The following is a 27,520-nucleotide window of genomic DNA, read 5'->3' as shown; positions in this document are numbered from 1 at the left end:
GAGAAGCTAAGTTTGAGGCATATCAAATCAATGGAGTTCTTGCAGTCCTACACTTCCTTAATCAAACACAAAAAAGGCACAAACAATAAGCTGGCAGATGCTTTGAGAAGGAGGTTGCTAAGAGTATAAGAGGTCGAGCTCCAGAGTATAGGATTGGATGGATTTGAGGACCTATATGAGGAGGACACTAACTTGTTAGAGGCCTGCAAGGTATGTACTAACTTGGCTAATCATTTCCATAGTGACTTTTCTAGACACACCTTGCAAAATGGGTTATTGTTTGGTTTTAACAAGACATTAGACCTTTTCATAATGAGCACCAATGGTTGCAATTCTATCAGCATGTTTGTTTTTGTTTCTTGACATGCTCTGAATATTGAAAGCTTGAAATCCCTCAAATACATCCCAAACTCTATGTTTTGATGATTTAAGAAGGTTGTTCTTTCCAATATTCTAAATTCTAACTTGATTAACAACCAACTCATAGTCCCCAAATACCCTTAAGAGTTTGATGCCCCTCCTTTGTTCCTATTGGAGACCTTGGATTAGAACCTCATATTCTGCCACATTATTAGTGCAATTTAATTAGAGCCCAAAGGAGAAGTAGTACCTTACTTGTGCAGGAGAAATCAACATCACACCAACCCATAATCCATTCTTATTTCTTGATCCATCAAAATACATACTCCATATCCCACTCACATCTTCTTTGGTTTTCATAAGGTTAGGGACAAGGCAATCCTTTTCTAACTCACAATATGTACCAAGACTTGTCTAAAGGGCTTATGATATGGGATTAAATTGATATGCATTAGCCCATTCATATATAGGAAAATTAGGTATCTCTGCTAGAGAAGTGGCAAGATCATTCACTATGTCATTCTCATCCATTTCTAGGATATTGCAATTCATATTTATGAGATTAAGGGTGTAGGCTTCAATAAGATGGAGGGATAGAGTCTCTACTCTGATTGAAGCCTTGGTCCCATATCTTGTTCTAAAAAAAATGCATCACCAATCAAAAGATATGTAACCACCTATTTGTGCATTGAAGTCTCTTGAAAGACAAATGGCAAAGTGTGGTTTTACTTCAGCAATTGATATATCTTGAGTTATAGTACAACTAGGGCATGCATGTAGGGTCATTTCCAAATTCCTAAGGACCCCTATAGTCTTAATAGTACTACCATCCAACTATAACACATCCCTAACAATGGGTTCATATTCCATCTCTAAAGCATGAGCAACACACTTAGGCATTGCTGAACTACTAGCCCCTAAATCAATCATTGCAATTTTGGACTAGTTTATCCCCTATAATTAGAGAAACATAAAATGGAGGATTTCTAACCTTTTTACTTGTTTCTACCTCCTTTGATGGTTGCACTAGGTTTGTGGCACTTTCCATGCTAGTTGTCTAATATTTTAGTTCAATACTTTCCAACTCTTGCTGCAGTAGCTTCTTTTGCATGGGTATGGTAAAAGCAACATCCCACATGGAAATATTCATATTTTTCTTCTTCGTCTTCTCTACCACACTAAATGAGGCATTAGGTGCTTTGGTAAAACCCTTGGGATCTATATCTGTAGGAGATTGAGATGGAACAACTTGGGGACTATTCACATCTCCTCTAGAATTACTTTATTTTTTATTGTGGAGGAGAATTGGTTCAATCATCTACTACTTTTACATGATGCACTACATTTGACATTGAAGCTTGATTAGGAGGAGGAGGGGTAGCATCTTCAATAGCTTTTCTTTTTCTCCTAGTGTTGTGAGCAATGGAATCCTAGTTTACATTATAGTGTTCTTCTACCTAATGATTCATAAAGGAGAAATCACCCTATCCTTGCATATATGAAGCATCTTTGGATTGGTTTTTCTTGTATGATTGTCCTGCTACAATCTCTTGAATGCTCAAAGCCAAATAAGATTCAACCTTCTAACACATGCAATAGGCATAGGAGTAATTATAGGAGGGACAAAAATCTTGATCTTGGGCTATATTATTTTGAGGGACTATGGCCCTACTTTGGTTTGCATTTGAGGTAGAGGCATGACTATTCCTTACTACTTTGAGCTTTCTACCTCTCCAACATCACCATTTTGTTGCCCAATTTTTGCATCATAGAGAAGCTATCTTCCAGCTTCATCTCTTAGTCTTGCAATCTTTTATCTATGTTCAAAATAATAGACTATATCATCTCCTTGATTTCATCTATTCCATTTGAAGATGTGGAAGCTTGAGGGACTGGAGCAAGAGATTGTGATGTAGATGTTATGGGAATAGGGGCCATTATTGGTTGGTGATTTTGGACATTGAGGAAGAATGGCATATAAGGCCTTAGGGATAACTTTCCTCCTTGTATCGATATGTTTTCAGCCCTTATTGCAATTTCATAAGTATTAGGTAAAGTGTCTCCTCCCATGGTTTGGATTGTGGTGGCAATGTCACTGTTAAAAGCTTTGAGGTAATGTAAGAAGGCATTACCAGGGTTAGGCTTCATTGAAGTAGATATTCTATCCCATTTTTTCTAGAATATGTAATTGAAATTGGTGATACATTCATGGGGGGGTTCTTTTTATAGTAGCTAGTTGCTCTAAAAGTGACAAATAGTCACTTTTATCCTCAAAGTGTTTAATGGTCCTACTCCTAATCCATCCCAATCTATTATAGAACCATGTGATAACCCTTTGTAACATTGTATACTTTTAAGTGCAGCTACTAGTATGTCATGTCTTTGTGCCAATAAAAGGGGACTTCCACCATTAAAGGTTGAAAAAGCATGAGCTCTAGGCTGGGCCATATGAAATATTGGTCTATTTATATGAGAATACAACAACCTAGGCTAAGATCTAACAATAGGATGAGTAGAGATGGATCTTGCAGGTGTATTTGTTACTATTGTACTCCTAACTAGTGGTAAGGATACTCTAGTCTTTCTTCTTCTAGGATTTGAAAATGAAAGCTCCTGGTATTGAAATTTACCTCTAGAAGATGCCCTTGTTTCAGCTTTGGGCATAAATCAATACAACTTAGTCTAAACTAGATGTGAAGGGTGTAGAGTCACCAAGTGCTTTATGGGATGAGCCTCTTAAAGGCCTGCAACACTGAGAGTAGTATTATCTTCTTAGCACTAATCTTGAAATATTACTTTTGACACTAAGAGAATTAAAAAAAATTAAATATTGTCCCACCAGGTGTGCCAAAAATTTTTGCCACAAAAGTTTGCACCCTTGTCCAGAGTTTTTACCTAAGGACAACCTTGTGAAATGTGGAAACAACCCCCAAGCTATTAGACTTGGACTATGAGATTCAATCTCAAAGAAGGCCAACTTCATTTTCTATCAAGATGCACCTAACTACTCTTGGAGAGGAAATGATAGAAGGAATGCATGAAATAAAATTTACCTAATCTAACCTAAAGGGGTGATGCACCAAAATAGAGTGTTTGAACTTATCTCTACCCATGAATGCATAATCAACTAGTTGTAACCTCAAAGAATATAGATTCAAACCTTGCTTAATTCAACAATTACATGTAGATCAAACAACAAAAGAATGGTATGGGAAGAAAATCCACTTAATATCATTTGAATTTCAAAAGTAGATACAATCATGTAAATTATAAAACAAAGACAAAACATTAACTAGAGGAAAAGAACCTTGCACAGTGTGTTAATGGCTAAAAGAGACTCAACAAAGGATTATAATGGTTTAGAGGCATGAGAAATTATAGTAGTACACATGAAGCAATACCCCTTACAAAGATTACAAAATCTTCCTTTATAGCTAAAGCATAACTGAGATATTTTCTATCCTGGACCAAACTCAACTGCTACCATTTAAGAGCGCGAAGAACAATCATATAGATCTAGAGAAAATATGATCCTAGTATAGGTTCTAATACGATAAAAACCAATATTTTTCCAAAACAAAGCCTTGAGAAGATAGAAACGACACCATTAAATCACTTTGACCAAGTAGATGGATAAAACTAGAGATGGTGGAGTGTTTTCTTTCGTTCACTGGGTGTAGCATTCATTAGAAAGTGGTTGGAAATGATCATGAAGATTGGATCATGCAAGAAAACATTTCTTCTTCATAATTAGCTCAACAAATCAAAAAAATAAAAAGGTCAACTAAATTCTGCAAGTAAAATTGGCCACATTAGCCAATAATCTTATTTTATTTTGCCACCCCAAAAAAGTCTCCATGAGGTTGACCATATCACTTTATCCACTTTAGCACCTAGTTGACACCCATTGGAATAGCTAACCCCACATTTCTTTCTAGCGTAAGATCATAACCAAGCAAATCTCCTTTTATGACCTTACAAAATTTGGCAATTTCATAAGATCACACATCTTTACCTTTGACCTTATAGTCCTACAACATCCTTGATCTTATGATGTCCTGATCTTATGATATCCTCTAACCTTCATAGCATTGTAGCACCCCATTTCCTTTCTCCTGATGCTATGGTTTAAAATTTGTCACAACATCACAAGATAAACCCTTTAAGGCCTTTGACCACTCAACTATCATAGAATCTTAAGAATTTCTCTCTCTTCTCCCGATGCTACAGTTCTCTGATCTTATGAGTCTAGCATAACATCGTAGACATTTGAAAATTTTCCCATAATCTCTTGATCACATACCATCTTAAGACTTAAAACTTTGTCTTATGATATTATGATGACCTTTCTATTATGATTTTATGATCTTATGATGCGCTTCCCTATTGTAGCATCTCATCTTTATTTCTTTTGCTCCTTGATCTTACAACCATCATTACATTACAAGCCTTCATTTTCCATACACAATCTTACGAACCTCTCTTCCTCATAGCATTATAGGCCCTTGACTTTTGACTCCCAACCTTGTGATATCATCTTTTCATGGCATTGAATATAAAATGGGGAGAAGCCATTTATCTTTTAAATTCAAATGTGGCGATTTTGGCAGGAGGGAAAAATTGACCAACAAAGACCTCTGAGCTAGGTATGATGTACACAAGATATATCTAAGGGGAGGACCATTGTAGGAGAATTTTGTAAAATTTGGATCATTTCCTTTGGTTACACAAACACTCCAAAGCCTCTGGTTAAGAAATATTTCAACCCTAGAGCCCAGGCCTTGTATATTTCTCTCTACAAGATCTTTGGCATGGATGAGCAAGACCACATCCCAAGCTCCATTTTTTTCATTATTGATCAAACTTTTCAGTATGGAATGAGTTCAATTTTTTATTAGTCTACTTATTTGGTAGAAGAAATTCATAATGGCTCAATAGGAATTGCAAAGGCTAAGGTTGATAAGCCCTTCTACTAGTACTCCATGTTGATGTATATATGCTTATACAAGGGACATATCTTTTTCTCTAAGGAGATGAAATTAGAATTGGAAAGGGGTGAAGAAAATCTCTTGGTCCAACTATGGAGTAAAAATATGACATGAGAGGTGATTGATGCTAGTTTTTTCAAGTTTGATAGGTATTTTTCTTCTAGGCTTAGAATGTTGTTAGTAGGGGATAGCCCCAGAATATCATAGCCTCTATTAGAGTTTATTATACCAAAAGACCATGCTAAGGGGTTGATCATGAGCCATAATTGGGGAGTCATTATCTCATATGTAGTGTCTACTATTTTTAGAGTTTATGGTATTTTGGGACAACCACATGTGCTACCTTATAAAGTGCCTCCAAAAGTAGGAATTGTTGAACTTTTCTGGTAAATTGGATCTGTTGGTCTAATTTTTCACAATGCAGAAATTTTGGGAAAATTTTAGTGAAAAATCATTTGAGTCTTTGTGTCTTGAAAATTAGGGTTTTGTTCCTTGTATTTTTCAAACCCTTAGATTTCCCTAGTTCATAGCCTGGTCTCTGTGTCTTTGAAATTCTATTAAATTCTCAAGGTTTGTCTTCAGAGAATTTCTCAGAAACCCTAGTGCCATGTCTTATTTTACCCTCGTTTTGAAAAACCCTCGAAATACTTTTCAAAAAATGTTTTTTAAGATATATCATTCTACCCTAAGGTCAGGCTTACATGAGCATGGTTTTATTAAAAGCTCGTTAAAAAATTTATTGATCATATTCTTTTTGACTTGATTATTTTATTCAGAAAAGTCCAATGTGATATGAATTTTGTGTAACCATTGATCTTGTTCAAATCAATGGGTCTCGCATTCCCATAATGTTGAGATGCAAGGCTTTTAAATGAAGTGGGCAAGTTGTTTTTGGACATGTGGCAAGGTGGGGTCGAGAAGCCTTATTATATGCTATAGTATGCCAAGTTGTAAAGTGATTGTCGACATATATTGCCAGTTGTGCCATCAAGGAGGTTTCTCTACTAGAAATGATCAAAGTTTTTTCAACCATAGATCCTTCAAAGATCAAGGGCTAGAGAAAGCCTGCAATAAAGAACTTCTCGATAAAAAAGGAATGTGGGAATGCACCTTTGTGCTACATGTCATAGTGGGGATAGGATTGTGAAAGAAAACAGAGTCATGCCATGTTGTATGCCACATGTGCTTAGCTGGAAGTACTTTTGTTATGGGCACAAAAAGTTCTAGAAGTTAATGTAGTAGTTAGATAATTGAAAGCATGAGAGTTTAAAGCATTCATTTCATTGGCCCAAGTAGATGAAGTGACCGTAAACTATAGAAATTTTCTTACACTGTTGATCTTGTCTTTATCAATGAAGGATGCTTGCCTGCATTGAGAACTTGAATGAAGTTTAAATAAAGTGAGTATGTGCCATGCAGACACATGTCCATGGTGACATCATTATTCCTAGCTTGAAAAGATTAAAGGATATAAGTAGTATCACCATTGATCTTTCGAAGATCAAAAATTGGCATAATTCCACAATATGGAAATGCTCATTCAATAAGGAAAGAGGGAATGCATCAGCTTGACATGTGGAAAGAATGATGTCAAGTACTCATTCGCTCAAAAGGTGATATGGGACCCACTTGCATGGAGGTTTTTAGAAGGCACAGACTCACATGGAGACTTCCTATTGGTTAGAATGGCTAACTAGGCCTTAGTCAACTATAAATTTGTGTAGTCATTGATGTTGTCTTGATCAACGATTGGCACTTGCTATTTTAAGATGCAAGAAATTTAAGGAATGCAGGTAAGTGGTAATGTGAAACATGGCCCTACTTCTAAGGACATAAAGCTTATTAATTTTTTGAATTACAGCCATCCAATTTGGTGAAATTGACGGATGAGATTTGAAATTCTCATGCAACTTGAGGAAAAATGGCTATTGGAAGTTAATTTGATTCAAAGCTCATTCGTGTGATTTCAATGCTCGAATATAATTCATGATCTCACCATTTATTGAACCACCTAATTGCAAAAGGCTATCAGAATATAGAATTTTTTTGGAGCTAGGGCATAGGATTTCATAGAGAAATCCGATGAATTTTAGTACAAAATTTCACAAAGAAATCTAGTGAATTGTAGCACAAAATTTTATAGAGCAAAGTAGAATTTTAGAGGTAAGTACTTTCAAATCTCCTGAGTAGTAAGAATTTGGTGAGATAGATTTTTTTTAAATCTCAAAATGCCTTCACATAAAGAATTTACTAGACAAACTGATTATCTGAAGCGCTCTGTGCATGATGACTTTATGGAAAAATTTCCTTTATTTGTACATGAAATAAAAAAGGGGAGGGAGTTGATTCCTAATCACCCTAGGGTATCTATAGTAGAGGGTTTCTATGACAAGGCTAACTAGGTACAAGATGCCCAGGTATCCAATGGAGGTCTAGAGTTGTTTAGAAAATGGTTCTCAGATCAAAAATTGGACACTCCTATGAGCAATTTGTGGGAATTTGACATTGGTAAATTAACAATCACCACAATTTTATTTGATAGTGATTTGTTGATGGATTTGGCCAAGAAATATGATCCAATTATGGGGTGGGTAAAGAACCATGCTAGAGTAAATCTTTTTAGGGTTTTCCCTAAATTAATTAGAGAGGTTTTCAATCTTAACTCTAACCATGTTGTGCATGAAACTATTGATATGGATGATTTTCAAGCAAGGTATGATGCACAAAGGATTTACCTAATAACAAGGCCACTGCAAGAGCATGCTACTAAAATTGGCACTTTGCTTGTGATTATAGCCAGTACCCCTAAGCCATTGCTAAGAAGGCATTTCAACATTAGAGCTCAAGAATTATATTTTTCTCTTTACAAGATTTTTGGGATGGATGAAGCTAATCAAATCCAAGGCTCTATTGTTCTCATAATGGCTCAAACTCTTCAATTTGGGATGAGAACTATTCTAGATTTTGCTACTTTCCTTGCAAAGGAGATTCACAATGGTTTGGTGGGGATAGCATGGGGAAAAGGGGATAAACCTTTCTGTTGGTATTCCTTACTCATGTATGTATGTTTGTATAAGGGATTTACTTTTTTCTTCAAGGAAATGGAATTGGAAATGACTAGAGATGGAGAGAGGAATCTAGTAGAGTTGTGGAGTGTGGATCTGACCTTAGAAGCTATAGATGCCAGTTATGTGAGGTTTGATAGATATTTTCAATCAAAGCTTAGGTTACTCTTGAGAGGAGACAACCCTAGGAAACCATAAGGACTACTAGAATTGGTCAGACCCAAGGATCATGCAAAAGGGCTATTGGTCAATCATAATTAGGGGGATATAATCCCTTACAATGTTTCAATAGTAATAAGAGTATATGGCTTTTTGGGAAAGCCTCATGTTCTACCTTTCCATGTGGCTTTGAAAACATGGATAGTAGAATTGTTAAGGTAGATAGGTACTATTGATGAAAGAGATCTGCCAAAGAAGGGTACATTCTTTCCAATTGTTACTATAGTGCATGATTTTGTTTTTGTGAAGAAAGGATGGAAGCATCTCAACTTATTCCTGGATAGATACAAGATGGTCGAGTCCCATGCTAGATTTATTGATCCTGAAGGTTTCTATGATCTCTTAAGAGAGAGGACAAAGGTTGCTTGTATGGTACACCAGATATACTATCCGAAGGATGTTATTACGAATATTTTTTCTTTACAAGAGCAAGAATTGAGAAAAGAAAAATGGATAGTACTCAGTAAGACTTTAGAATTCATTAATGCTTTTGACTCCAGTTATGACCCCTTGAAAGATAAGAAATATTGGGGAGCCAAAATGAAAGCATTAATGAATAATTTTTCTATAATAATCCAGACCATGAATGAGAAGAAAGCCACATATTTTAAGGCATAGCTAGACAAGGCTGCAGAGGTACAAAAAAGGATAAGCAACAAAAATGTGGTGGCTCTTGGCTAGTATGCTTTGCAGAGAAGGGTAGGTTATGTGATGGTTCAAAGTGTGCAATAGGCACCCCTTCATGAGAGGCCAAGACTAGAAAGTCCATTTGCAGCTAGTGCTCCAAAAAGGCAAAAATTGGAGTAGGGATCTTCTTCTTCTCAAGTAGAACAATACTCCCCAAGCCAGTCCCCAATCTAGATCGATGATGAAGCATCTTTAAGGGAGAAATTTAGGCAAATGGGTGGAGAAGGGGATGTAATTGTTACTTCTACAGACTTGGAGATTGGAGAACCATAAGAACCTCCTACACCTTCCTTGGATTTAACTATTGTTGATTACCAAGGTAAGGAAATTGACCCTATAGTTTACCAAGCCTCTGAGAGGTTTATTAATGATGAGAATTTTGTGAAGGCTACAGCCTTTGCACAATTTTTGTGGAGGCTAAACATAGGCAATTTTGAGAAAACTTATTAAAAAATAAAGGCATAACAACCTAGTAAATCAAATTCTGCTATTAAGGAGGAGGTAAAGTCAAAAATTTTGAATGATTTTTCTCAATTTACACCTGAGACTGGAAGGAAAATAGTTAAGCAGTTAGGAGTCCTTATATTACCAAAATGGGATATAGTGAATGCCATAGTTTTTTATTCGGTAAGAAAACAAAAGGATGTCCAATTTAAGACTGAGGAAGAGGTACTATAGGCTCATAGAGGAGTCAAGTTTAGTGATGACCACCAAGCTCTTGTAATTTGGTCTACTGAGAAAAGGGATAAGACCAAGATGCAGGAAATTTCTACTGCAAAGCATACTGGTGCATTGATAGTATTCAGAGCTGGTGACGTTGGTAGTAAACAGATAATTGGAATGGCCTTAGAAATGTTGAAATTTGGTAGTGTTATATCTGGTCAGGAAGAAGAAATATTTTCCCAACTCAATGCTAGGTTTGAAGAAGTTTTGAAAGCATATGAGGAGAGGGGTATGCAGATATAGTCATTGGAAAACAAAGTATCTCAAATGGAAAAGGTACTTGGAAAGAGAAAAGCACAAGAATCTAGTAGATCTAGAATTGCAAATCCTCCAAGGCCACTTGTTGAACCTTTTAAATCAACTCCAATTCTTGAGGTACCAGACACCCCAGAAAGGCCATAGTTCTATACTGCAAAAAATTTTGAGGAAGAAAAGAATAAATTGTATGCATTGCATGTGGAACTAAATAATCAATTTGAAGAGAAAATGAGGTAGGGTATAGTGTATCTAGTAGACAGAATAGAATGACCCACATTTTTTGATCAATTAGCAAGGATTTCATCTATCAAGGATGAATTGAAAAGAAATGAAATTGTATTCAAACCCATTGTACAAAAGTGGACAGAAAGAAATGAAGATATCGCTGCTATGTGTATATTTGTCATCCAGCTACCTTGTTATCAAATAGAAAAAATCTTTGACTTGTTGAATAAATTGCAAGGATTTGATGATAAGTAAAATTCTTTTCAAAAAAGATTAATTATTTGTTTTTCCAAGTATATTGCAGAAAATTTTGATTTATTCCCTTGTGCATTAAAGATTGTTGATAAAGTGAAGGAAAAAGAGGAATGGAAGAGGGAGTTGGATGAGATTTTTTGTGAAAGGATAAATAAAGTTATAAATGAAACTAAACACTTGTTATGGGCTATGAAAAATGAGGATTTGGTTAAAGTGAAAATATTCTATAACTCCATCAAAAAAGAATTGGTTAATATAGGAGCAATTGGAAATTCTCTGATAACAATACAAAGAGATGTCCTCAATTTTGATTGGCCTGATGATACTGCCTATAATGAGTGGAAAGATAAATTTATGTCAGAAGAGCAGATGCTACAGGATGATGAAAGAGAAGATGACAAGGAGGAAGAAGGTGCCAAAGTAAAAGTTACCCTTACAAGAAATGATGAAGACAAGGAAAATCCTTGGATTAAAGTAAGTATGCAGGTAATCAGAGATGACTCATCACTTTCAAACTTGATGGCCACTTATTCCAAGGAATCGGAATAATCAAAGATTTAGATGGTAACACTTTTATCTATTCAGGTAGAATAACAGAAAAGGGACCCACAAAGGAATGTTCGATGTATTAGCCTTTCTGTTATTTTCATATTGTCTTTTTGTTACAAGTGTATGTAAATATCTTTTTGAGGGACACCTGTCAATCACATTTTCCCTTTTCTTGTTGCAACTCATGTCTATATAAATGAGTTTTCAAGGCAATGTGATGGTCTGAAAAACTTTTATAATTTTTGTTTTCTCTCAAGAAAAGTACAGATAGTCAGTCCAACAGTATGTAGTTTTTTTTAGTTATCTTCCAATTGTACTCTCTAATGACACATTGAAATGATAGATATAGCAATTTGTTCTGGGCTTTCAATTGATTTCTATTGGTCATTGTATTAGTCATCTGAAAGGATAATACAAAGGGGTATTTAAACTATATTTGTGTCATCAATTTTGTCTCCATTTTATGGATTTGTCTACTTTGAAGTCATATTAAATAAGGTTTAACTTGGCTAAATGCAATCTGGATGGGTTGTATGCTAATATCACTGTTGCTTTTAATTCAAGGAATTATAGAAATGCTTCAATGAATTAGTAGGGTTTATGAGTTTATAGAAAGGATACTTCATAAGAATGGAAATGGGTGATTACAATTGATTAATTCATTTACAATTTATTTGAATTAGATTTTCCACCAATAGTTAATTTTCTACCCAATGGATAAGGCACTGGTCACATAAGTCAGAAGTGAGCAAGGGTGAATTTTGTTGTTGCATATCAAATCATTTTTTTAAAAATCAAAACCATTTCATTCCATTTTGTTTAAAGTTACAAATGTTGGTTACAACTCATTTGCATATAGTTTTATGAGTCTTAGATAGACACTAATTCTAGGAATACATGTAAACTATAGGAGATTTATAACCAAATCTTCTTATAGGGGATGCATATAGATTTGAGAAGCTTTTAGAGAAAATTGATAAACTATGTATGTGCCTGAGGGTAAAAAATGAGAATCAGAATGAAACTAAGATAATTTCATACCACAATTTGCATTAGAATCATCCCTAGGTATACCCACCTTGGTTTAGCAGAGCCTAAAGAGTAGAAAACCATTTTTGGTTTTGTTGAAGTTGGATCAAAGTGGTTTATTCATGTAATTGCTACTAGGAATTGGCTAATCCTTAGATTGTGTGAGTAATTTCACTGTGATATTGAGCATTTTATTGCTCAGTAGTTTCAAACACCAATAAGATCAGTTCAACAAAGAGAATTATTGGGTAAACCTAAAGATACATTCTTTCCCCAACTTACTATTGTTCATAACTTTGTTTTTGTTAAAAAGGGATGGAGGAACTTGGAGAAATTCTTATATAGATATCAAATGGCTTTGTCCCATGCGTATTTCATAGACTTGGAGGGATTTTATGACCTCTTCAAAGAAAGAAAAAAGGCTAAAGCTCATAAGAAAATGGTATACTTTCTTGAGGGCATAGTTAGAAATAGGTTCTCATTAGAAGAACAGGAGCATAGAAAGGAGAAATGGAAAGTTTACAATAAAGTCCTAGAATTTATAAATGCTTTTGAGCTAGATTATGATCCCCTAGCAGATAGAAAATATTGGGGGATGAAAGTAGATATGTTGATGGAAAATTTTGTTGGGATTATATAAACAATGAATGAAAAGAAACAAATTCTGACACAAGCATACTCAGACAAGGCCATTGAGGCGGAGAGGAGGTTGGCAAGAAAAATGATTTTGAACCTAGGGTAGTTTACATTGCAGAAAAGAGCTAGGTATATAGTGGCCAAGAGTATAGAGTATGTTCCTTCATACAAGAGACCAAGGTCTAAGAGCCCACTTGACACACATGCTCCTAAGAAACAAAAATTGGAGCAAGGATCATCTTCTAATGTTGAAGAGTACTCACCCACCCAGACCCCACTTAGGATAGATGATGAAGCATCCTTGAGAGAATAGCTGAGGCAAATTGGAGGGGAGAGGGATGTTGTGGTCACAACTATAGATAATGAAGGAGTACCTAAAGAGCCTCCTATGTGAACATTGGATCTCATTGTGGGAGATTATAGAGGTAAGGAAATAGGTCCTATGATAGCACAGGCTACTAAAAAATTTATTGCTGATGAAAGTTTTGTAACATCTAGAGCTTTTGCTCAATTTTTATGGAGGAGAAACATTGGTAATTTTGAGGCTAAGTGTAAACTAATCAAAGAAGAGCAACTTAGTAAAAAGGACTCTGAAGTTGAGGAGGAAGTAAAAGCTAATTTCATGGAAGAGTTTAATCAAATAACCCCTAAAGTGTGAAGAAAACTGTTGAAGGATTCAGGAATTTTAATTTTTCCTAAATGGGACATAGCCAATTCTATGATTTTTAATGATGAGAAAAACAAAGGACTCTTAGTTTAAAAATGAAGAAGAATTCTTGTAGGCACATAAAGGATTGAAATACAGTGATAATCACCAGGCGTTGGTGATATGGTCCATTAAAAAAAGGGATAAAACTAGGATACAAGAAGTTTCAGATGCTAAGCATATAGGCAACCTCATGGTCTATAGAGCAGAGGAAGTATATAGTGAGAAAGTATACAGAATGACCAGGGAAATTGTGGACTATGGAGTTGTTGTTGTAGCAAAGGATAAAAAAAATTCCTTGAGCTTAATGCTAAGTTTGAAGAGATGCTCAAAGCGTATGAGGAGAGAGGGAATATGACACATCAATTAGAGTCGCAGGTGGCCCAGATGGATAAACAACTTGAAAAGAGAAAGGTAGGAGAATCTAGCCAGCTTAGGATTTCTTATCCTCATCCTCTAGTTGAGTCCTTTAAATCAACTCCTATTGTAGAGCTATCAAATACCCCACATAGGCCAAAATTTTACATTGTCGAGGAATTTGAAGAGGAGAAGAATAAACTCTAGGCATTACATGTAGAGTTAAATGACTTATATGAAGAAAAAATCAAGAAAGCAATCTTATATCTAGTAGATAATATTGAATGGCCAACATTTTATGAATAATTAGTAAAAATAATGGATATGTCGAATGAAATAAAATGTGGTGTGGATGCTCTAAATCCCATTATGAGTAAATGGGGTAGCAGGGATAAGGATTCTACCCTTTTGTGTGCTTTATTTATTAGTCTATCTTGTGAATAGATAGAAAAAAAATTTGATATGACTAATGATTTATATGAAACTAATGATAAGAGGGTTGCAATGTAGAAAAGGATAATAAATATTTTTTCAAAATATCTTGCTGATAAATTTGAACTTTTCCCCCATACACTTAGAAAATAGATAAACTAAAAGAAAAGGAGGAATGAAGAAAATAATTAGATGACTTATTGTGCCTTGGAATAAATGCAGTTACAAGTGAAAACGGGCATGTATTATGGGTAGCGACAATTGAAGAAATTGTTAAAGTGCAATTATTGTATAATTGTATTATAGAAGAATTTGTTGAAATCAATAAGTTAGGAGATTTTTTCATGAAGAAGAAACATGATGTTTTGAGTTTTATTGGTCGGATGATGAAATTTTCAACAAGTGGATGGAAGATTTTGTGCATTCAAAGCAATAGGAAATCCAAGAAGATGAGGTGGACCAAGATGAGATGCAAACAATTGATGCATTAGTTCAAGAAAAAGAACACAAAGAGGAGCAATCAACTGTAGTGATAAGAATAGAGATCCAAACTAATGACATGGAAGCAAGAGAATTTGATGTAACTATTGTTTTGTTAGTGCATGATGACATGGATGGAGAGCCTCAAGTTGAAGTAAGTCTACAAACATCAGAACTAGGTCCATCACAAGAAATTCCATTAGTTAAACCCTCCGAGGAATGTCAACAACTTCAAAGCCAATCATGAACAACTCAGTAACAAAAAGTGTAGTAGAAATGGTCCCCATAAGAGAATATTCATGATGTAAAATCATTCTGTTGCACTAATTTTTGTCTTTTGTGACAGTATCCCTGTAAATATCTTTCTATCTTAAGTATAGTTGTTAGTTCTCTCTAAGCCTAAAGCTTGTTGCATCTCACACTATATAAGAGAGATTCCAAGGCTAGAGAAAGGGTCTAAATCATTGTATAACTTTTAGTTTTCCTAAGTTTCATTTGGTCCAATCCTTGATGCAAGTTTTATGATGTATTTTCTCTACAAATATGATAATATATAAATTTTCCAGGATCATGGTTTCTTCTCTTGAGTTGTTTTGAGTTATACTTCAATGTTACATAATTTTGAAAGAGAATTAATACAAATATGAACTATCACTATCTCTTTTGTTCATTTCTATTGACATGTTATTTTGAGGCTATATGGGCAAAGCCTTTCTTGATTGAATGCAACTAGGATAGTTTGTATATCAGTTCATTATTGCTTTTAATTCAATGGATTAAGTAAATGCTTTAGTGAATATGATAGGATCTCCAGGTAGTAAGAAGAATTTATGTAATAATGAGTTTTAGGGAGAATTGCTTATGTTATTGATTATAATGTAGTCAATTAGGTCAAGAAATTGGATAGACTCTGAATCCCAATGGATGAGGCACTAATCAATTATTTTAGTTTTCATATGAAGAGATCATAGATAGACATCAAGAACAATCTTAAAATCAATATCAATTTCACTTTAAATGTATGAAGAGTATCATAGGTGGTTGATACTTGTTTACATTTAATCTTTGAGTTTTAGTTAGCTCTTGTTTCCTAGAGTTACTTGTAAATCTAAGAAGAATTATGACCAATCTGTTATAGGGGATGAATATTGTAATAAAATGTCATTTAATGAATGAAATGTGAAGGTAGTATCAAGTATTGAACCTTTTTATCCCTCAGGTGTACCTGCCTTGGTTTTGCAAAGACAAAAGAGTAGAAAATATTTTATGATTTTGTTGAAGTTGGGTCTAGATCTAAAGACCATCTACCTATTTATGGGAAGTAGCTAATCCTCAGGTTATTTTGATCGTCACCATCTTGGTATTAGGTTTTCTTATTACTTGGTTGTGTAAAAATAAAAAAACAAGCAATATTGCCAATCTATTCTTCAAGGAGGTGGTTAGGATAAATGACTTACCAAGGAGCATATTTGTTGACAAAGATTTCAAATTTATGGGAAATTTTTGGAAGACCATATGGAAGAGGCCTGGAACAAATATAGCTCATAGTTCTACCTACCATCCCTAAATAGATGGATAGATTGAGGTCATCAACAGAGTCCTAGGAAACCTATTAAGGTGCCTTACCAAGGATTATGGGAAAAGTTGGGAGAAAGTCATCCCTTAAGCTGAATTTGTATACAATGACAATAAGAATAGGACAGTAGGGTTAAACCCTTTCCAAATAGTGTATGGAACTCATCCAAGGGGCATCATGGAGCTAAGAGAATTACTAGGTCTAGCCAAAATTAGTGGACATTTTGATGAATTTTTTTAATCCATGAAAAAACTACATGATCAGGTGAAACAAACCTTGATGGAGGCAAATCAAAAATTGAAGGAGAAGAAGGATGAGGGTAGAAGATAGTTGTAGTTTCAACTAGGAGACTTAGCGATGGTTTATCTGAACAAATTTAGGCTGCAAAAGGGGATCTCAAGTAAGTTGCAAATGAAGAGGATTGGCCAATGCAAGGTACTTGAGAAGTATGGACCCAATGCCTACAAGGTAGATGTACCCAAGGACATGGCTATTTCTCCCATCTTTAATGTCAAAGACCTGATACCTTACAAGGGTCCTAAGATGGATGAAGTAGAGTACCAATAATAACAAAGCAAGGATGTCTCAGCCTTGTACATGCTTGTAAAGAAGCAACCACAAGTGGAGAGGATTTTGGATTCTAGAGTGAAGAAGAGTACAAGAAAAAAGGTCTACAAGGAACAACTAGTGAAGTGGATGGATACACCATAACGTAAGGCTAGTTGAACTACTAACATTGATTTCAAGAAGCATGGCATCAGAAAGGAATTCCTCTATCCAGCATTACCTTAGTCTTCTTCTTATAGGGGGAGAATGGTGTAGCAGCACCTAGGGGTAAAGGTGAAACGCTAAGGAATTTTTTCTTTTTAAATGGTCTAACCAACCATTAAAGAAATAAGGACTAGGAGGATATTCCCAAGGTAGCCTTAGGAGGTTTTAATAGATAGGATTTGGAATGTGAGTCAAGTTCTTGACAATTAGGTCATGATTGGAAAGAATTGCTTAGAATTGCTCAATAAGGAAAACTATGGAAAAGGGAATAAAAGGGGGAAATATGTGTTGAAATTTGGTCCTTAGGTGTCATAGATGCATTTGATAAGGTTTGAGAAAAAATCGGTAAAGTTTGAGGGCTCTACTTGCAAAATTGTAAAAGTTGTCAAAAACTTGCTCATTAACAACTTTGCATTTTTTGCAAAAAAATTGCATAGAAGATTTTTGTGCAATTTTGCAAAGGAGGTAACATGAGAAGTTATGGCTTGAACCTAGGGACTATGTGGTTGGGGGAAAACTATAAGAAAACCTTACGACTCATTTTCAAGGGTTGGTTTGACATATGTACTAACAACACCTATGTGAGGAAGGTTTTTATGGATAGGTATGTTTGAAGGATTGAGTAAAGAATTTGGAAAGGCTTAATATTTTTCATGGAATAGTTTCTTGATTCCATTTATTGATATTGTGCATACTTTTTTTGGTCTCAAGAATTCATTTGATAAGGTTTAGAAAATTAGTTAGATTTTGTTTTCCTATTGTCTAGTTTTGCATCACCAGCACTAAAATGGCTATGGCTTGAACTTCCATGGTCAAAACACCATGGCCTTTTGAAATAAATAAATAGCCCTTGTAAATAATGTAAATATTTTTTTGGGGTTCAATGGAGGTGAAGTAACTATTTTTACAAGTGAGCCCTAGGCAAGCAAGGAAGGCTTGGCAAGGTGCAATGAAGGCTTATAATGGAGATTTGAAGAGAACAAAGGAATGGCACATGTTAATCTTTCTTATGAAATTAAGTATTAATACACTAGGAGTCTATAACCTAGAGGAGGAGGTTAGGTGTGGAGTATAGAGCCATTTTTAGAAGTTTCATTGTCATTGCCTTGGAAACCCTTAAATTGAGGGTTTTCGGAAGCCATATTGTATGGTCACCATAGGGGCCTAAGATCTAAAAAATATTCAAGATTAGGTCATTAGGAATAAAATTCATGAAGACATCAAGTGTAATTGTTGATTTTTTTGGATTTGTAGCTTGTTCCTTGTTTTTAGGAGGGGTAATAGGGACTTTTAGGGCTAAAAGGCCAAATAGGGTAATTTGGAGTCATGGGTGTGTGAAACTCAAAAGAATGATGTAGAATGGTACAAAATGTGTCAGTAACACCATAAGGATGGTTCAAAATTAATTTTGGCCCTTTAGGTCTATTTGGTAAAGATTTAGCATTCTAGGCCAAATAGTGCATAGCTGGTGAACATAAGGTAGAAGATGAAAACTTGAATTATTGGGTGAGTTTCTTGGTGAAATGGGATTAGGAAGGAGTCCTTTAGATTGGGATTTGGGATAGAAACCCTAAGTGGGCTAGGACTAGCCTTAGAATAGTAAGAAACCCTAATGTTTACAATTACATATTTATAGGTTTGGGTTACTGATGTTTAATTTGAATTGTGCAGAGGATGATTTTGAAGACCTTCAAAGAATCTATGCCAAATCATGTACTGGAATCAAAGTCCATCTCCATGTGAAATTTTTGTAAAATCGGATGTAATCTAAAGTTGGACTTAAGAGGCATTAAAATGGACCCTAGAGTGCATTTTGTGTTAAAATAACCTAACCCACTTATACTACCTAAGGTTGGGGGTTAGTTGAGGGTCAAATCATGGTTAAATTCACATTATGACACCTCAAAAGGGCCCCACTTCAAATGTGACGAAAATAAATAGTGGGAGACAATGGGTTATGACACATTGATAAGAAAGCCATGTGCCTTCATTAAATAAGGGAGGATTTTCGAAGAAGAGGGAAGAAGACTTTGGAGGATGGACCATTATTTTTTTCACCATTGTTGGAGATAAAAAGGGGAAGTTATATGCAGAATAAGGGAATGGAGAAGGGAGGAGAGGATGGTAGAACAGTATGAGGAGAAGAAGATCAAGAGGGAACTTGAGAGAGAGATGAGTCTTTCTATCCCTTTTCTTTTGTAGTATTTCTTTTTGAGTTGGATTCATGTAGGTTTGAAATGTGTAACAAGTGTAGTTAAAAATGTTGTTCTTGTATTAGGAACTCACTCTTATGATAACATCTATGATCCTTAGATGCAGTGAATTCTTGCTTGGGGGTATGGCTAGGGCACCAGAGGCCTCATGATGCCATTAATTGGTAGGGTGGAAAACGAGCATTTTTTGAGTATTAGTAGTTTTCTTTATTGTATCTTGCAAAGAAATGAAAATGAAACTTATAAAAGCTAAGCCTTGCTACTTGATTTAAGATTGTGTATATGATTCAATGCAAAAGAGAAGTTTGTGATCTTACATTTGTGATGTATGAAAGGTTTCCTATTTGAATGCAAGAAAACAAAGAAAATAAAAGAAATAGTTCTATGTCTTATTAAGATGCATATTTGAAAGACTGTTAAATGGAAATCTAATGCTCTTTTGAGTTCAAATCAATTAGTTAATCAAAGTTTCATTTCCTTATAGTGTGGATCTGAAATTTTTAGTTGAAAATAGTTATCTTAATCATGTCTTCCTTTAAAGAAATTTATTTCTTATTTTGGGTAGGAAAATATGGGCATGACATTTGGTATCAGAGCCGTCAGGTTTCCAATACTAGTACCTAGGCTCACTATGCATCTATTAAATTCTTTTGGTTTGCAAAACCCTGCTCATAGTAAGTATTGAAGTATAGAGTTCAAATCATGGTAGGAAAAGAGACTCTACAGGCCTCTGGAAATTGTATGGGAGAAAATTAATTGCTTCCCATACAACCTCCACTTTGCAATAGTCATTAAAAATATATAAAATTTTAATCCACTTGATCAAATGTATTGTTTAAACCAAAAGTAAAAAAATATGACTTTGGTAGTGGAAGCACTTTTTAGGCCTTGACATTCCTGACATGGGTCGGACCATTTTCTTAAATAATTCCCCCTATATGTGTCTTATCACATGACACTTGTCTAGAAAAATTACACCATTTGAAAAGGGACCACTTTCCTGGGAAAGTTGGTTGACGACTCTTTCCACTTGGGTTGGTCACTACTTGTTTCCATGTCTTCTTGGGAGTATGTGCCAATGCCTTGGAGACGGGGTTTAAAAAAAAAAATATATTTTTTGTTAATGCCACTCTATGGTTTAGAGGGTTTAAAGATAATAAAAAAAATATAAACATTATAATATTATATGAATTTGAAAGACATTCATTTGTAAAGAATTCCGTCTACCCACGTGAATGGCTGTGGAGAGCTGCCCAACTGCGTTGGGAAGGGGAGTAAGGGAAATTTTTATAGGTGTAGAATGGTCTTATTTAAACTTACCCCTTATTCACTCTGTCAAACCTGGCACCCTTTCCTGACAAAATTTTGTGGGAAAGCAGTTAATTACTCACAACTCATCAAATAAAGTAGAGGAGGAAACGTAATTTAGGAGCAATGATAGTAATGAAAGTGTGGGAAAGAAGAAAGGAGGTCGGTCTAAATCAGTCGGTGTGGGGTATGCGCATGGGTGGAATAATCTGCAATGGAGTTGTGGGAAATTATATTCATTCAAATTTAATATATATACCTCAGTGTACTTCATATGGAGGCTTTACCTAGTTCAGATTTAGGGCACACTTATACTGATTCAATCCAAGGTATGCTCCGCCCAAATCACTCAATCTCAAATCATGGTCCACAGCCCAAGTGCATTGCACTATTGCTATCATGAATGCGTGTGTCGTAGAAAGTTTTCTACACTATTTCAATGCAGAAAGCTTGCTTCTACGAAAGGGATGCTAACCCACGTGCTTTAAAGGCGCCTGCTCATTCATTAAACAGTCAATTGTCCCCCCCTTTATAACAAGCAAATTATTATTATTTTTAAATTAAAGCGCCTGCCAGAACGCAATGCTATAAATCTAAACAATATATATATATATCTTACCTTGAGTTAACGTGCAACTTAAAATTCCTACTATTCATCTTGATTAAAAACAAATCTATTATTCTTACGATAGAAAAAGAAAATCTATCAGAAATCTATTGTTCTTGTGATTGTTTTATTTTTATTTTTATTGTTTTTTTTAAAGAAAGTTTTCAAAATATTCGTTTTTAGAATATCAATGCAATTCTTCTTAGTATCTATGTTAGTTGGGCATTTTATGATATAATGCCATTCATTTCCACCCTTTCTTAGGCACAATAACATTATTGTTTTATTGTCTTTCTGTGACCAATAGATCTGGGGCAAAAAAATAAAACAAAAAAATACAGTAGATCAATATGACTACCCTCTCAAGGATAAAACCTATGTTTATATTACAATGTTGAGCTTTTGTTATTGAGTTTGGATTCCTTTCCTTTTACGTTTGGATTGCTAATACTCAAGCATGCGTAATCTGGCATATTGTGCTTCCAAACCTGTCATGATATATCCAGTCATACATCAACACAGTATATATGGCCCCATCAAATGCATTGTCTTATCTTTTTCAGTCTCCACTCCAACTACGAGACCAACATAAAATATATATATATCTATATGTGTGTGTGTGTGTGTGTGTGTGTGTGTGTGTGTGTGTGTGTGTGTGTGTAAAGAGTAACAACTTGACTATAGAATAGCCTTTCTCCTATGCACTTGTTCAGCCAACTAGCCTCTCGTGATGAGGGGAAAGGAATGATAAAATTAAATCACATGGGAAGGAGAGAGAGTCATTTGAAAGACATTCAAAATAAATAAATTAAAATATGCTGTTCAAACTTTAGAGAACAGCAAACATTGATCATAATAAAACTTCAGAGAAGAGTGAAATATTTAATTCTAGTTGTAGAGAAAATAGGGTAATTTTACTATGGGCTAAATGATGAGAAAACTTAATGCAAAAAAATAAAAATGATACAATCTATTTGAAAAAAATAAATAAAGATATTATTATAACCATTTCATTTATACTATCTTCTTTTGTGAAATAGAAAAATGATGTATAAGAAGAAAGTTTCTATACATCTAAATATTTAATAAGTCATAATTTTAGCAATATTTGAAATGAGAATTTTGTGTATAAAATTATCTTTGATTATATAGTTAAAAAGTAGAAATTTCTATGATAGAATGAGATTTTTCTTTGTTTTATAAGGAAGGAAAGTTTATTTTAATTTGTTCACAAAATAAAGGAGTGACAATAAAAAGTAGAAATTTCTATGATAGAATGAGATTTTTCTTTGTTTCATAAAGAAGGAAAGTTTATTTTAATTTGTTAGAAAATAAAGGAGTGACAATACTTTTTTTTAATATTATGATATTTTGTTTTAAATAATAGATAATAAAAGTTTCTAATCTTATAGTATATGAAAATATAAGGAAATATATATGTCATTAAATCATTTTCATATAGAATATAAAAATATCAAAGGTAATAGAAAAGTGAAATGCAACTATAATATTTATTTATTGCAAGGGATAAGGTAGTGGAATCCATTTAGATATTAAGTTATTAAAATGGATAGATAGTTTATTAAATATGTTATTTGTTGTAGACCATAAGAGAGGCACTAATCTTGTGTTAAAATTCGAGCAAGAGAGTTTTTGAATTTAAATATGAGACTTTAGGCATTTTATCTATTATTATGTTTTAAGTAACTTTTTAAAATCTATCTTTGGATTGAACCTTTTAAATTTAATGTCATTTAATGTTTTAAGAAAGTTTATTAATTGATGATCACTATAGCTAATATTATCTTAAGGGGTTTTGAGATCATATCTTAGATTATCTAAACCAATTGATGTTATAGATTTAATGCATATGCATAATATTTGTATTTTAGCTTGACAATGATAGCATTATAGTAGTGATTTAATTTTTCATAATTCTATATAAATAAATGTTTATATATCAAGTTTTTTTTTAAGCATCATGAAGAGTTCCTTAGTAAGGAGTAAGCATTGCAAGGGATTGGTTAAAGATTATTTATTAAAGTTTTTTTTTAATATCCTAGTAAGTTGTAATGTTATAATTGGATGATTAAGATTCAAGATACTTACTATATGAACGTATAAAGAATTATTATCTTAAACTAGTAGATAGTAATGGGAAGGTTAACCTATGTCAAAAGGATTAGAGACCTCTAAATATATTTTAAAGGAGTAATGTACTTTGTATATGAATTTGAGATAATCTATATCTTTTATTGAGGTTAAACATAGTAAAAGAAGATGATTTAATTAGATGCTTTTGAAAAATACAAAAGAACTTGATATGATTGAACAAAAAGTGTTAACATAACATAAATTACATAAGAGGTCGACCAAAAAAAAAAAAAAACCATCGTCATAGGATACATAGTTAGAAATTTTGATGGATATTGTTTAAAATTGCTAAGTGCTACTGATATTCCTTTCTAAGAATGAGACTAAAAGGACAAGTAGAAGAATAAAACATAACACATTATTTTAAGGGATATGAACACTTTCAAAAATTTTTTGTGACAAACATTATTAGGACTCCTGAAAAAACTCTACATATTGTGTACTTAATAAGTGAATTCTCTATGGCTAGTTTTTTTTCATTTTTATTTGTATTTTTGTTAAGTGAAAATTTTTATAATACACTTCAGAAGTAGTTCAAAACATAAATTGTGAGTTGCAAGTACCTAATGGGTGTTCCTTATGATGTATTTTTTAGGAAAATCACACTTTTATGCTTTTGGTTATAAAACTGTATTATTAGTGAGAAGTTCTTGTGGGGTTGTTTAAGGGAAAACTAGACATTGTGAGATTATTGTGGGTTAAAGAGTAAACTTGTTACTTAGATAATGAAAAGGGTAAAAGATCATTTAAGAAGTAAAAATGTAAGCATGTAGTAATGATCACGGTCTAACATGTTCTTGTATTAAATTTTTTTTAATGTTGTGGGAATACCTTCCTTTAATATATGTTAGTAACCTATGTGAAGCCATGACTCATGTCATCTTGTGTTCCCTCATCCATGTGATTAAACCAATGGTGCCATTTGTGTTGAAGTGTTGTATAAAACTAGCAATTGTTACATGTGCCTTTGTGAATTAAAATCAAATGTTCTTAAAAATTATGTTTGTACATAAGTATGTGGAAGTCATACCTTGTATGAGCTATTTCTTGGTTGTAACCCTACTAAGTACCACCTTTAAGGATGTTTGCAAAGGATAATGTTGTTACCTATTCCCATAGTTGAAAACAAAATACCAGTATTCAGAATAAGACTCCTTAGACATATTTTTGTATATTCTCCTATGAGATCCAACATGTGGAAGGAGGATTTCCCATGTTGTGATAGATACCATTTCCACACATGTTCCGAAATGATGCAATGGGTAATGATGTCGTGTTGCTGATGGTAGCGAGCCAAGCTCGAGAACACGATGCCACATATATAGTTACTTGAAGGTGCTATTGTTTTTGTATGTTTCAGTTCCTACTTGATGCAGAGCATATAGGAGATGCTTGCATTCTTGTGGAGGGGTACCCATGGATGCTTGGTCATGTGTACGCGGAAGTGCATATGGGTGGACTCTAGCCATGTATACCTCTGGCTATGGCGATGCTTACATGAGATCACTATGCAGAGTGTGTCCTGCACGTGCTTTCTCCATGAGGAACACTACCATGCGACATACGACTAGAGTGAGTGTTCTCCACCTAGTGTATGGTCATGCCGGGTGAGTCAACATGCTTAGTCTGTACCACTCGATGCGAGGTGTTGCCGAGGTGAACACCCCATGCCATGTGGTTAGTGCACCTAGAGTGCCCACATGAAGGGCTACTGTGCTAGCCAGATGTTGTTCCCTCCTTCCTTGTGTGAGGTGGCTAGATAAAGTCACATAGTGATGTAATGTGCACTTTATGATTTATTTTATTGTGTAGACCAACAAGTTTATTTACTTTGTCTTTGATAGTCTAGCCACAACCTTAATCTTCATTTTTTTTTACTTAGCTTATTGTTGCAATACATTGAAATTTTCTTTTTTTATTGTTGTTGAAATATATGATTTAACTTCTTTCATTGGAATTTTTTTTGTGTGGCTAGACTAGTTTCCTTGGTGTTTGTGGATGTTGGTCTTGTGTTGTAATGTGATTCCTCATCAAGGACGATGGAGATGAACTTGATGAGTGTATACGAGGAAGCAGACACAGGGAACCCTTGAGGATGGGGGTATGTGAGGCTGTTATGCAGCTATTATCCACTACCTTCCTATGTGTGTGGTGTGTATTCCTTGGAGGCTAACCACCCTACATAAACAAGGGATATGACACATGGTTTCATATGGATGACCTCTTATGTGATGGGTATGTTTACCATCGAGCCACCAAGTGAGGCTTGGATCACAGATTATTGATTTTGGACTATGGATATGTATGTGGGTTTAGACAATTATATGGTACAGTGCACTTCAAACCTAGATGAGATTAACATTTTACCTCTATGAGCATTCATGAACCTTGTGATGTGTTTATCCCAATGATGTGGCTTGTGTATGAGTGTATAGGATGTCAATGGGTGTGAAGGCTTCACTCACCCTTGGGAGGGAAGAGATGCCTTGGGTGAAGGGCTTAGTTGGACTCAACATTGAAGTTGAGAGATTCTCCTCCTTGGAGAGCCCACCTTCACCCATTATTTCATGATTACAATGGTGAATCATTGTGTTAAGCCTTTGAAGGGAGTTTATATGTTGTTATAAGATCATGTATGCTTTATTGTGCTTGAGTGGAACTTCTTTGAGCCTAGTTTCCCCAGCTAAGTGTTTCAATTTTGTTTAATATATCATGTTTTATGTATGCTCATACAATTATAAATTTATAAATGTTAGAAAGATCACTTAAATGAGTAGGAATTGATAGATATAGGAAAAAAAAACACCAAACATTGGAGACTTCCAGGAGGAAGTCAAAGACTAGTGGAGGGGAATGTAAGGTCACATCCAAGTAAGAACTAGAAGGATCATTAATTTGTCTACAATATAATTTGATTAGAACTAAATATTAATTCTACCATTAGAGAACATTATATGGCTTATGCAATAACATTATTAGGAAGGTTCCTTATGTGACTTGCTATTGTTTAAATAAGTTTTACTTATCATTTGTAACCATCTGAATATTAGGTGCAAATGTGTATGCGATACTTTGTATAGTAGAATCTTTCTTATTTAATTAATGTGCAAAGTTAGACTCAACTTATGATAAACTATAGATTTTGTTCATAAAATTGACACTGATTACAAATAGAAATGGTTGGACCTCTTTACATATGACACGATAGTTTATGAGACTAGTAGCATTAGACCTAATTCACACTATTCAGAATATCTAATTTATGTTAACATTGCGATTAGCTAACATGAGTTACCTTATGGGTAAATACTTTATATTGTTCATCTTATGTTGTCATGATAATTAGATATTTTTGTAATTGAAATTATGGCCAATTGAATTAAATAGATATTTTGTTGTGATGAATACATTTTACATAGGGTGACTGTGATAATGGAAATCAAGTTTGGGTTATGAGATTATCATTTTGAAGTGAATTATGCATCATTTAATTTAAAAATAAAGAAGTACAAAAATGGTTTGAATGTAGATAACATAGTGAACATTAGGGATACTTGTTATGTTATTCTAATAGATGTTATCAGTTGATTCCTCTAATTAGTGAGAGTAAGTACCTATGCTTGAAGAATTTTTAAGAAATTGCCAATCAATTTAAATGAAGAGATCAGTGATGTGAATAATAATCTAAATATGGGAGTGATGTCATAAAACATTTGTGACTTCTAGGAGAAATTCAATGGGAAAAGGGGTAGTATGTAATACCCCATCTCATTATAGATTTGGACTCTATGGTAAGAAATTGATGTGTAAGGTGTTATGATACATGTGTTATGAATTATTAATGTGGCCACTATTCTTTAAAATGTTGTATTTAGAGAAGTGGTTATAGTAGAATGAATGATACACATTTGTAAATAACTTT

This window comes from Cupressus sempervirens, chromosome 1, assembly GCF_028749045.1.
Source record: "Cupressus sempervirens isolate cs-2001-9-10 chromosome 1, ASM2874904v1, whole genome shotgun sequence".
NCBI classification, from domain to species: domain Eukaryota; kingdom Viridiplantae; phylum Streptophyta; class Pinopsida; order Cupressales; family Cupressaceae; genus Cupressus; species Cupressus sempervirens.
The sequence above is the reverse complement of the archived record's forward strand: the minus strand, read 5'-3'. Positions refer to the sequence as shown.